The 11461-nt window shown below is 38.5% G+C and overlaps 1 pseudogene; it reads left to right on the forward strand.

Moving 5' to 3' along the window:
- The first annotated feature begins 9802 nt into the window (after positions 1–9802).
- Positions 9803–10500, forward strand: LOC106003459 (annotated as a pseudogene).
- The last annotated feature ends 961 nt before the right edge of the window (positions 10501–11461 follow it).

Genomic DNA, 11461 nt, shown 5'->3' on the forward strand with positions numbered 1-11461 from the left:
TAAACAAAAAGAGTACAAATTCTGTGGTTCCATTTACACAGAATTGTGGGAAATGAAAAACAATCCCTAATGGGGCGCCTGGATGGCTCTGTTGGTCGAGGGTCTGACTCTTGATCTTGGCTCAGGTCTTGATCTCACAGTGCTAAGTTCAAACCTTGCACTGGGCTCCATGCCGAGCATGGAACCTACTTTAAAAACAAATAAATAAAAACAAACAAGAAAAAACAATCCCTACTGACAGAAAGCATCACTGGCTAAAACGAGGTGAGGAAGGGTGGTTAGGGAGGGAAGAGAGAGAGAGAGAGAGAGAGAGAGAGAAGGATTACAAAGAGGCATGAGGAAATCTTTGAGAGTGATGGATATATTCATTGTTTTCATCATGGGGATGGTTTCATGGTCATGTACATATGTCACAACCCATCATACTGTAGACTTTAAATATGTTCAGTTTAAATGTACATATGTCACAATCCATCATACTGTAGACTTTAAATATGTTCAGTTTAATGGTCTCAGAAACTGAGACCATTAGCTTAAGAAATAAATTTAAACACTGAAAAAATAAAATGAATTTTAAAAAATAAATAAATAAATATGCTCAGTTCATGGTGTGTCCATTATTTTTTGATAAAGCTGTTACCAAAAAACTAGACTGAAAAACCAAATGACAAATGACACATGCACAAGGTTATTCCATGTAAGGTACAAAACAATAAATTCAATGCCACCTAATGTCTAAAAACAAGAGACTTGTTATGTTATGCTCATCTAAGAGATAAAGAAGAATATCTTTATGCATGAAACAATCTCCATGATATATTGTTATGAACACACACACACACACACACACACACCCCTCAAGAATAAAAACAAAATGAAGACCAGTTTATACTTTCTGTTTCTGCTTTTGGTGTAAGAAGAAAGGACAGACTTTTCAAATCACTGTTGGACACCTGAAACTAATCTAATATTGTGTGTCAACTATACTTGATTTTTAAAAAAGGATAGATAAGGAATACTTATCCTATCTGTAAATATACATGAGAAAGTAAAAATATTAGCATCTGCAGGATGACATGGGTGGCTAGAACATGAGAGTGAGGGCAAACTATTTCTTATATATGATCTTGATATTTTCTCTCTTTGAAACATGAAGATATCTTCCCTATTTAAACATATTCTTTAAGAGCCTTGGGAATGTATCATACTAATTAAAAATCAATCAAGCTCCTGCCAAAATAAACTTTATTCCTTATAACTTAAAAAACAAAACAAAACAAAAAAACTAGTCAAGCTCTAGATTGGATAGCTTGTACTAACCATGTGATTTGGGGCAACTTCATTAAACTGTCTCCTTTCCTTAAAAGTGTAACGCAGATAATGATAATGTCTCCTTATAGGATTGTTATGAGTATTAAATGAGCACTTAGAACAGAACCTGCCCCTGTGGCAAACATGCAGTAGTTTTAGATGTTATTTCCATAGGTTCAGTTAAATACAGCTGGTTGTTGGGGCATCTGGGTGGCTTAGTTGGTTAAGTGTCCCACTCTTGGTTTTGACTCAGGTCATGTTCTCGGGGTCCTGGGATCAAGACCCCTGTTGGAATCTGCACTCAGAGATCATCTCCCTCTCCCTCTGCTCCTCCCTGGCTCACAGGCACTCTCTCTTTCAATTAAATGAAATCTTAAAAGCAGACACACGAACAAAGAAAAAATACATGGCTAGTTGTAAGGAGCACTGCCAGATTTGGATTTGGTGAACATTCTTCAATTACAAGTAACTTCAGTTGCTTGCAGGTTGATTCATTTTATTCCCATCTCTTTGCTCACATTGGACTGACTCACCAACTCAGTTCAATGGGAGTTCAATGTTTAGAGGAGCACAAACATTGTTTCAAATAAGTAGTGATTCAGTAGTAGGTAAGGGTCCTTGGAAACAATTTGTCATCTTTCTCATTCTAAAGAACCACAGGATGTGTTACCATTATTTATTGTGCCACCCTTATGAAAATTACACCTAAGCCCCAACAGCTTACTCAAAACTCTGATGAGTGAAGTCTGAATAAGTATATATTCACATGTATATGAATAACTAATTATATTTAGACTTATACAACACACACACACACACACACACACACACACACGCAAGGAGGAAAAAGCTCTGAGAGTTTAAGAGATTCATTCATGCTTAGGCAGCTCTTTGAGCAGGAGCTGGGAATAGAACCTTCGCACAGAACCAGAGTCATAGTATTTTACAGCTTATAAAATAAATTCTTTTTATATTCCTCTTTCCCGATATGTAACATACAGGGAAGACTTCAAATCCATTTTATCATTCCCAAGAGAAGAGAGCAGATCTCATTCCTGTATGGGAAACAAAATAAACAAAAACCTGAGTGGCCTGAAGAGTAGATCAAGTTTATAGAGCAAGTGACTAGATCCCAGGTCTCCTAACACCATCTTTTCTTTCTTTAGAACCATGATATCTTCTCTTTCCCCTTCTTGACCTGGAGCAGGCCAAGAGGAATCAACCACAGAACCTTAGAAAGACTTGAGTTCCTGCAATGCCCACTTCTGAAGTATCCCCTCACATATTTCCTAGATGATTAGTGATGCACTGATCTTTCCAACTTTAGAAAGTACTTTCTGTCTTTTCTATGACAAGAAAGGAAGAGGAAAGAGGAGGGATGAACAGATTTAAAACAATATGACATATCACATATAGTTCTATTATTCTGGGTGTTATTTTATTATATGCTGCTAACTTGTCACTGAAGGAATTATATACATCAAGTTTTGTGGATCTAGGTCATCATTTGGTTACTTTTGATTCCTGTGCTGCAGGTTGCAAGGATTTATCATGGAGACAGATGAAGGTAATTTTTTTTTAAAGATTTTATTTATTTATCAGAGAAAGAGAGGGGGAGAGAGCGAGCACAGGCAGACAGAATGGCAGGCAGAGGCAGAGGAGAAGCAGGCTCCCTGCTGAGCAAGGAGCCCGATGTGGGACTCGATCCCAGGACGCTGGGATCATGACCTGAGCCGAAGGCAGCTGCTTAACCAACTGAGCCACCCAGGCATCCCAGGTGAAGGTAAATTTTGTCTCTTCAGAGGGCTGTGACTAAAGGGCTCTCACTCTTAGTGCTTACAGTATTGTGGAAACAAGTGTAGACAAGGTGTTTATCAAGTGCCTCTGACATCAGTCTGGGCGTTGGTATACTCCTAACACTGCAGTGTTGTTTTTTGAAGTAGGAATTATTGGATCAATTTACATCTTCTCTAAAAAAAAAAAAAAAAAAAAAGTAAAAAGTAAAAATAGCTGAATCTTATCTACATTGAGTCCCTTAAATCTCAGAAATTGTGCTAACTCTGCATGATTTCATTTAATCAGAACAACACTCTGAGATGGATATTATTTTCATTCCCATTTAGTGGATGAAGCTATTAGGCACGAACAGTAAAATAACTTTCCCAAGGCTGTATGGCTAGTATGTAGGCAAATCTATGAAATGAACCAAAGTTCAGATTTTCTATTACCCTGCTTTTCCTCCTTGTATAAGAATCAGAAATGAGTGTCCTCATCCTGTACAATGATTATTTGTATCTGATGGACACTAGGGTTTGTGCGATGTAGCAGGATTTCATTTGAACCCATAATTGGGATGAAGCTTGCTTACCTAAACTTTTAATTTCAGATCTCTGTGCTAACTATTTATTTATCAGCCTTACTTCCTAGACTTCCCCTGTTTTGTTTTGTTTTCTTTTTTTCATTTCTCATCTACTCTTCACTCGTGATATCTTGCTATATTTTATGCATTTTCTGCTAGCTGCCTTATATCCCTTCTGTAATAAGTAAATACATATATAAATATATACCAAAGCAGTATGTATCTCAGAAAGAGGATGGTGGGTCCTGACATATGAATTATAAACTTGTAATGAGCAAGTAATTACTTCATTATGTTTCCATCATTCCCTTTAATTAAACATTCATTCTCTGTAGTTAAAGATTCCTACAAAACTATCACCAATTTCTCATGAATTAAGGATTTAAAATCCTTAAGTTTTGAGCAAAGACTTTATACCACACTTAGCAAAGCCAGTGAGGATACCAGAATCAACCCAGAAAAGGCAAATACCTCCAGAAAAATTTCTGATCAATTCTTTCATCATATATGCTGCATCTTAAAAGTAACTAATTCATATGGCTCACCAAGACCTCACAGTGAACAGTCTAGCATTGTTAATTTGATCCTGAGGTGGTGAATTCAAATAGCCTTCCTCACCTCATCACCTGTGTCATAATGGATCTCCATCTCATATACCAAATACAATATAATCTCCTTTCCCTCCTCTTTTAACCAAATAAGTAAACCATGGATCTGGAGTTTAGGTTCTAAAAGGGCCTTATATAATGTATATGTAATTATATAATGTAGTGCTATCCTTGTATTTTACTAAAGAGGGAAGTGAGTTACAGGTGGTTAAATAATTTCCTTAGACCATAATGCTAGTTTGGGGTGCCTAGGTGGCTCAGTTGGCTAAGTGTCTGCCTTCAGTTCAGGTCATGATCTCAGAGTCCTGGGATCGAGCCCCAATTTGGGCTTTCTGCTCAATGGGAAGCCTGCTTCTCCCTCTGCCTCTGACCCATCCCCCTGCTCTCTCAGATTCTCTCAAATAAATAAAATCTTTAAAAAAATATATCATAATGCTAGTTAGATTCAGTACTGGAACTAGAATCCAGGCCCCAGAACATTAATTTTTTTTTTAAATATTTCTAGTAAAACCACACTCCCTGCTTCCCCAGGGTGGGGTGGGGGGTAGATTTTGACTTTTATGACTATTGTGACATTTTACCAAGAACAAATTAACTCAAGAGAGTTTAGCAAGCATGTTAATTTAATCAACAGTTCTACATGCCCAAAACCATATTTTCTCAAAGAGAAAGAGTAATTTTCTAGAAAATGTCTTCTACCTGCTAGAAATTCCATCTAACATGAAAGAGTTGAGAATCAAAGTGCATTCAAGAAAGTCACAGAAATTCTCAGCACTCCATAGTTTGCACTGCCAGTCACTTTTATGGCATAAAGCCATCCTAATCTTTTAAGTTTTCCACATCCATGAAACAAATTCATTGGGACAGGAAGACGAAAGTCGAGTGGCTGCTTTTCTCCATATGGGAAGAGTTGTCCTATGCTATGGACTAAATGTCTGTGTCCTGCCACCAACCACACATGCTGAAGCTCTAATCCCCACTGTGATATAGTATATGAAGGTGGGGCCTTTGGGTGGTAACTAGGTCATGAAGGTGAGTATTAATGTCCACATAAAAGACATGACAGAAATGAGGTGCTTGGGTGGCACAATCATTTAAGTATCTGGCTCTTGGTTTTGTGATTGTTGAGTAATGATCTCAAGTTGAGAGATCAAGCCCTGCATGAGACCCCATAATCAGCGTGGAGTCTGCTTGAGATTCTCTTTCCCTTTGCCCTGCCTCCCAGTACTCACTCACTCTCTCTCAAATAAATAAATCTTTAAAGACAGAGAAAGAGACATAAGAGAGATGATCTTTGTCTCTGCTATGTGATGTTACACCGAGAAGATGGTCATCCGCAAAGCAAAGAGGGCCTTCCCCAGACACCGAATATGCTGACACCTTGATCTTGGACTTCCAGCCTCCAACACTAGGAGATGACTGGTATATTGAATTAATAATAATGTCATTAGAAGATTTCCAGGAGGAAATCATGTTCAGAGAGTTTTTGTTTTTGTTTTTGTTTTCCTGTGAATGAACAGGGCTAATACATTGGGATGGGGTGAGAGGTAGAAAAGATGTAGGTATCTAGACTGGGGGAGGTTTAAGTGAAAATTTAATTTTTGAATATATTTTCTCTATCAACAGAAAGGATATTGAAAATCAGGTTTCCCAAATACCAAATACCACTTTTTGTTTTGTTTTGCTTTAAGTTAACACATAATGTATTATTTGTTTCAGGAGTACAAGTCTATGATTCATCAGTTTTACACAATTCACAGCACTCACCATAGCACACATTCTCCCCAGTGTCCATCACCCAGCCACGCCAGCCCTCCCAACCTCCTCCACTCCAAATACTACTTTTTAAAGGTTAAGCAAATATTTCTAAGTTTACAATTTGATGGGGAGAGAATATCAAATTACACCAAGAAAGACATGCTGTCTGGAGTAGCTGAGTTGGCCATGGAACTTGAATAAAATAAAACACAAGTACTCAATACAGCATAATGCTTTTGCCTTTACTTGATTCCCCATATGTCCATGGTGATTTAAAATGAAACAAAACCCTATACAATGCCTTCAGGATTAAACAATTGATTTCCTGGTCCAGAGAGACCAGATATTCTGATTAGTCATAATTTAGAAACCTTTGAATCTCAGAAAACAATAAGCACACAATGAGGATTTATAAACAAAAGATCAGCTCTATGGAGAGCTTAATGAAAGAGAAAGCACATCAAGGAAAGAAGAGCTGCTACAATTATTTCAGAGCAACCTGCTTATGCATGTTTTAAACAAGTACACAGACATCACCAGCTCACTGAGGGGTGACAAAGTGGATGGAGAGAAAATGGGGCTGTCAGAGTCACCTATGATTTGTGTCTCTCAAATCTAAGTATAAAGAGCAGTGCTCTATATTTAAGTGTGAGACAGAGAGAGGCCCCCATTGAATTTACTTTACTTAACTGACCTACACTGGATGTGGAGGGTGTGTTTGGTGTTTTACTTACAAATAAACTTATAAAATATATTTCCTAAAATAACATGTCATTTCCCTGTGAAAAATAATTTTAGCTTACCCTACATTTCAATCCTCATTTTACTGTCACTCCATACAATCAAAACCCTAAAAGGTGTAATTGTACCTTTGTCCAAGTAGGTAACAGGAATTAGAGTTACCCTATCCTATAAAAACATGAAATGAAGTAGCAAAATGTAGGAAATCAGTATTAGAAATGTTGGACATCAAGCAGCAGAGGACAGGGGCATCTGAGAAAGGGGAAACAAGCAAAATCAGTCCTGGGGCTGCCATGGCTCACTGAAAGGAGTGAGTTTCCAGGCCACAGTGGGTGGACGCGTAGGTGCTGGGAAAGGAAGCCCAGAGGAGCCCAGCACTTTCAGTGAGGGATGGAGATGGAGTTGGGAGCTCAGGGAGGCCAACATGACTAGAATACATACTTCAGAGAACTAAAAAGCAGGATACTACACAGAGAGGAGGCTCTGTGTGTGTGTGTGTGTAATGCCAAAAAGTTAAAATGTGTGACATTTGTATTTTAATTAAAAACTAATAAGCATGCAAGGAAGCAGGAAAATACAACCAATAAAGGGGGAGATAATTAATAGAAAGATACAAAATGATACAGATGAGAGATTATTAGACATGGCTATTTTCTAAGGTGTGGGAACTTTATTTCATATAGACAAAAGGTGGAGGAAAAAATGAGACTGTTAGAAACATAGAAGAGATAACAAAAACACAAATCAAACTTTAAGAGATGAAAAATAATATCTGAGATAAAAATATACACTGGATGGGTTTCATCATATTAATAGACACTGTAGAACAAAAGGTTAATGAAGTTAAATTATAACAACAAAATAATCTAAAATGTAAAACAGAGAAAAAGTGGAGGAAGTGCAGTTATGTTATGGAAAAACTGCAAGTACCATAATATGTAAACAACTATAGTTCCAAGAAGAAAAGGGGAGAATTAAAAAAAAACTTGAAGTGTCAAATTTTTACAAACTTGATGAAAACTATAAATCTACAGATACCAGCTTTTTAAAAAAAGCAAAAGCAAAACAAAAAAACTGCACAAAGGCACACGATAAATAAATATCTTAATATCAAATTAAAGAGAAAAGTTTAGAAGTAGTCAGAGAGAAAAGCCAGATTATATGCAGGGAAAGACAGATAACAATCAGTTTACTTACAGTAAGTAAAACAGTATGGTACTGGCCTAAAGACAGATCTATAAACCAGCAGAACAGGACAGAAAGCTAGAAACAAACCCTCGCACACATGGTCAACTCATCTTTCACAAAGTGCCAGGAAGACACAACAGGGAAAGGACAAGCTTTTCAACAAACAGTGTTAATGTTAGGGAAACTAGATATGCACACACAAAAGAATGAAACTGTACCTTTATTTTATAACATATGCAAAAAAAAAACAAAAACAAAATCTACTCAAAATGGATTAAAGCCTTAAACATGAAAATCTGAAACTAAAACCTGTTGAAAACGTAGCAGGGAAAAGCTTTAGGACATTGGTCTAGGTGGTCATCTCTGGAATATGACACCAAAAGCACGGGCAACAACAGCAAAAATAGACAAGTGGGTTGGTACCAAACTAAACCTTCTATACAGCAAAGCAAAAAATCTACAGAGTGAAAAGGCAACCTATGGAACAGGAGAAATTGAAGGATGTTTATGTTTTCCCAGACACTTATCCTTATGCTTGGTAAAGGGTGTATCCTTTGGGCCCTTTCTGGTTGGGGCATAATCAGGGAATGGCTGAGCAAGTAGATAATGGGTTCAAAGTTCCTGTTTCCCAGAACTTTCAGATTCTTTCTTCTGTGGTTTACCAAGAAGGTTCCAGCATTTTCACTACACTGACTAGAGGCTACCTCTAAGTCCAGGCATTATTATGAGTCAGATTAGCAGATGTCACTAACACTCCCAAGTGCTCTGGATGACACAGGAGATCCCATCATCTAAAACTGCAGAGGAACAACACGGTGAAAAATCTCAGCATGGGTACCCATCACTTATGATCAGGTAGCTCCCAGGGACCTGAGACAGCCCCTGTAATGACACTTTTAATGTTGAGTGGCTGCTTATACGATGATCATGCTGAAGTGCCTGAGTGCCATTTCATCTGTGTAAAATGAGATAACTTTTAAATCTTGGGCAGTAATTATTTGTGGCTTCTCCTCTTTGTCTTCACAAAAAATCTCAAATCCCTTGATAAAGTTACATGTTCATGAGGACACCTAATCTTTATTATTTTCACTAATCTTTTCACTAAATCTAGACTTACTAAATTTCCATGCTTTTCTGCCTCACAACCGTTTTTACGGGAAGGTCTCTATGACCGTGCTACTGAACTGTAGGCATTCACTTCTCTCAGCACATTTCTTTGTCTTCTTTTTTTTTTTCTTTTAATATGTGTGTGAGCGGGATAAGCCCTTAAAAGTCTCTTATTTTCTTCCTAAGTTGACTTGCTTAGAGGACATTTTCACTTAATAATGAAGGGAAAAGGAAACCAAGGATACAAGTATCTTTAAACACCACACAAAGATGATATGGTTCTATAGAAAAAGAAGCTAAGGTAGACTGTGGTGTATTCTATACTCTCTTACTAAGACTAAAAAATAAATGTTTTCTCTAGCTTGGCTTATGGATTTGTTCTACAGGGTTTTTTTTATGCTGGTAGTGAAATGATTTTGTAAGTCCTCATTTTGAAGGGCCAGAAAAAAAGAATACTTGTATTTAGTGGACTTCGGGACAGAAATAATTGAGTTCTACCCTGAGGAATATTGCATCACTATTTATAGTCCTGTTTGATACACCAGACTCCTCATCAAGGGAACTCACCCTGTTCACTCTCATTGTCTTTCTCCCCACCCCACAAGAAAAATTATTGTAGACATATGTCTGAACATCACATTAACTAAACCTCAACTGAAGAATGAAAAGAAGTTTAACTTCTAAGGGTGAATACAGTCCTAGTAATTTTAAAATAAGTTTTTTTCCATACATGAATTTAACTCCACAATTTTCTATAAAGATTAGGCTGAGAAAAATCAAGAATTCACACATTCAATCAACATTATTGAAGTGTCTGAAGTGCATTGCTAGAGCCTGTGGGGCCCAGATAGTCAGCTGGCCAGAGCCAAGAGGAGATGCTGGGACACAAGCAGGCACGATGGAAATGAAGAGAAGTGGAGAGGAGTACTTCACGTGCATCATTGAGCACGAAGACCTCAGGGTCCACACCATGCTCCTCCACAGGGTCAACAAAGAGATTCTTTCAGAAGTGGAGCATAGCCTCCAGGATGCCATGCGAGTGTGCCACAATGTTCACTGGGACCCCCAGCTTATTTCTGGGCTAGAGCCTCTGAACTGGCCATGGTCGACCCCTTGACAGAAAAATCAAAGCCATGTTCCATTGTATGGGCCTCACAGGTCATCCCTCATGCCCTGATCCAGAGCTGTGGGACCAGCATGATCCCTTTACTTCATCCCTTCAGGCCAAGCATGCCCAGGAGAATGGTGAGATCTGGGGCATACATGTGAGACGGGTACCCTGGGGGACATGCAAGCCTTGGGCATCTGGGAGCCACAGGCTGTAAGCTATAACAGTACAAGACAGCAATGGAGACAGCAGTTCCGCTCTTGTAGATTGATGACATCATCTCAGGCCACAAAGAGGAGGGTGATGACCAGAGCCCGTGAGGTGGGGTGCCTGGCCAGGAGTGAGTGGCAGGCAAGACAACCTCAACACAGAGCCAGCAGAGGGTCCCTCTTCCCTGAGCCAGACTGCCAGGATATTCGGGATGTCTTTGGAAGGGATCAGGTTGAAAGGCAGCCCAGGCACCTTTCTGTCCCAGCTTAGTCTGCAAAGGATGCAGACCTATAATTCTTCTCCACTATAAGTTTCCATCGAGTTTTCTTCCGATGATTCTATCTAAGCCATTCAAAAAAAAATAAGTAACTGTTACTGTCAACTGTTAGCAAAATGGAGACAGAATGTAGGACTAAGTGAACTGAGTGAGGAGGGTCCAAAGAACCTAGTATTGACACTTATGAGGCACAATCCAGATAGCAGAGGAGCTGGAGAACAGCAGGGTTCCCATCTGTGAATACCTCAGGTCAGCTGGGAGACAGCAAAAAAGTCCATCGGGGTTTTTTTTTTTTTCTTTTCTTTCTTTCTTTCTTTCTTGCTTTCTTTTCTTTCTTTCTTTCTTTCTTTTTTTTTCTTTTTTTTTTAATGAGCCATAGAAAAAAAGTCCTTTGGAAACTGTTCCGATTCTCTGCTTACTACAATCTTCTCATCTCAGAGCCCTTACTCCAGGAATGCCCGCACACATCTCTCAGGGAGCTGCCATCTCATGGGTTTCTTGTTAGGAGTACACAAGATCGTCAAGAAAACACCCCCTCTCAGTTCCTGGTACTCACTGCTAGAATTAGAAATCCCTTAATCCACAAATTATTTAACCTGGCAGCAAGACAACTGAATTGTATTCCAAAGAATGTCAAAGGAAGGCAAAACTGGGATCTTATCTGGCTTTATAATGCTGCCCTGTGAAGTGAAATAGAAGTCTGAAAAATCTTTGCTCCTTTCTGTCTAAAACTAGGTCTGCAGGTCAAGAGACAGAATGAGCTGAAATACCAAACAATTGGTTTTTAATTTTAG

Source organism: Mustela putorius, unplaced genomic scaffold (assembly GCF_011764305.1).
Source record: "Mustela putorius furo isolate JIRA1106 unplaced genomic scaffold, ASM1176430v1.1 tig00000421_pilon_pilon_pilon, whole genome shotgun sequence".
Classification (NCBI taxonomy): domain Eukaryota; kingdom Metazoa; phylum Chordata; class Mammalia; order Carnivora; family Mustelidae; genus Mustela; species Mustela putorius.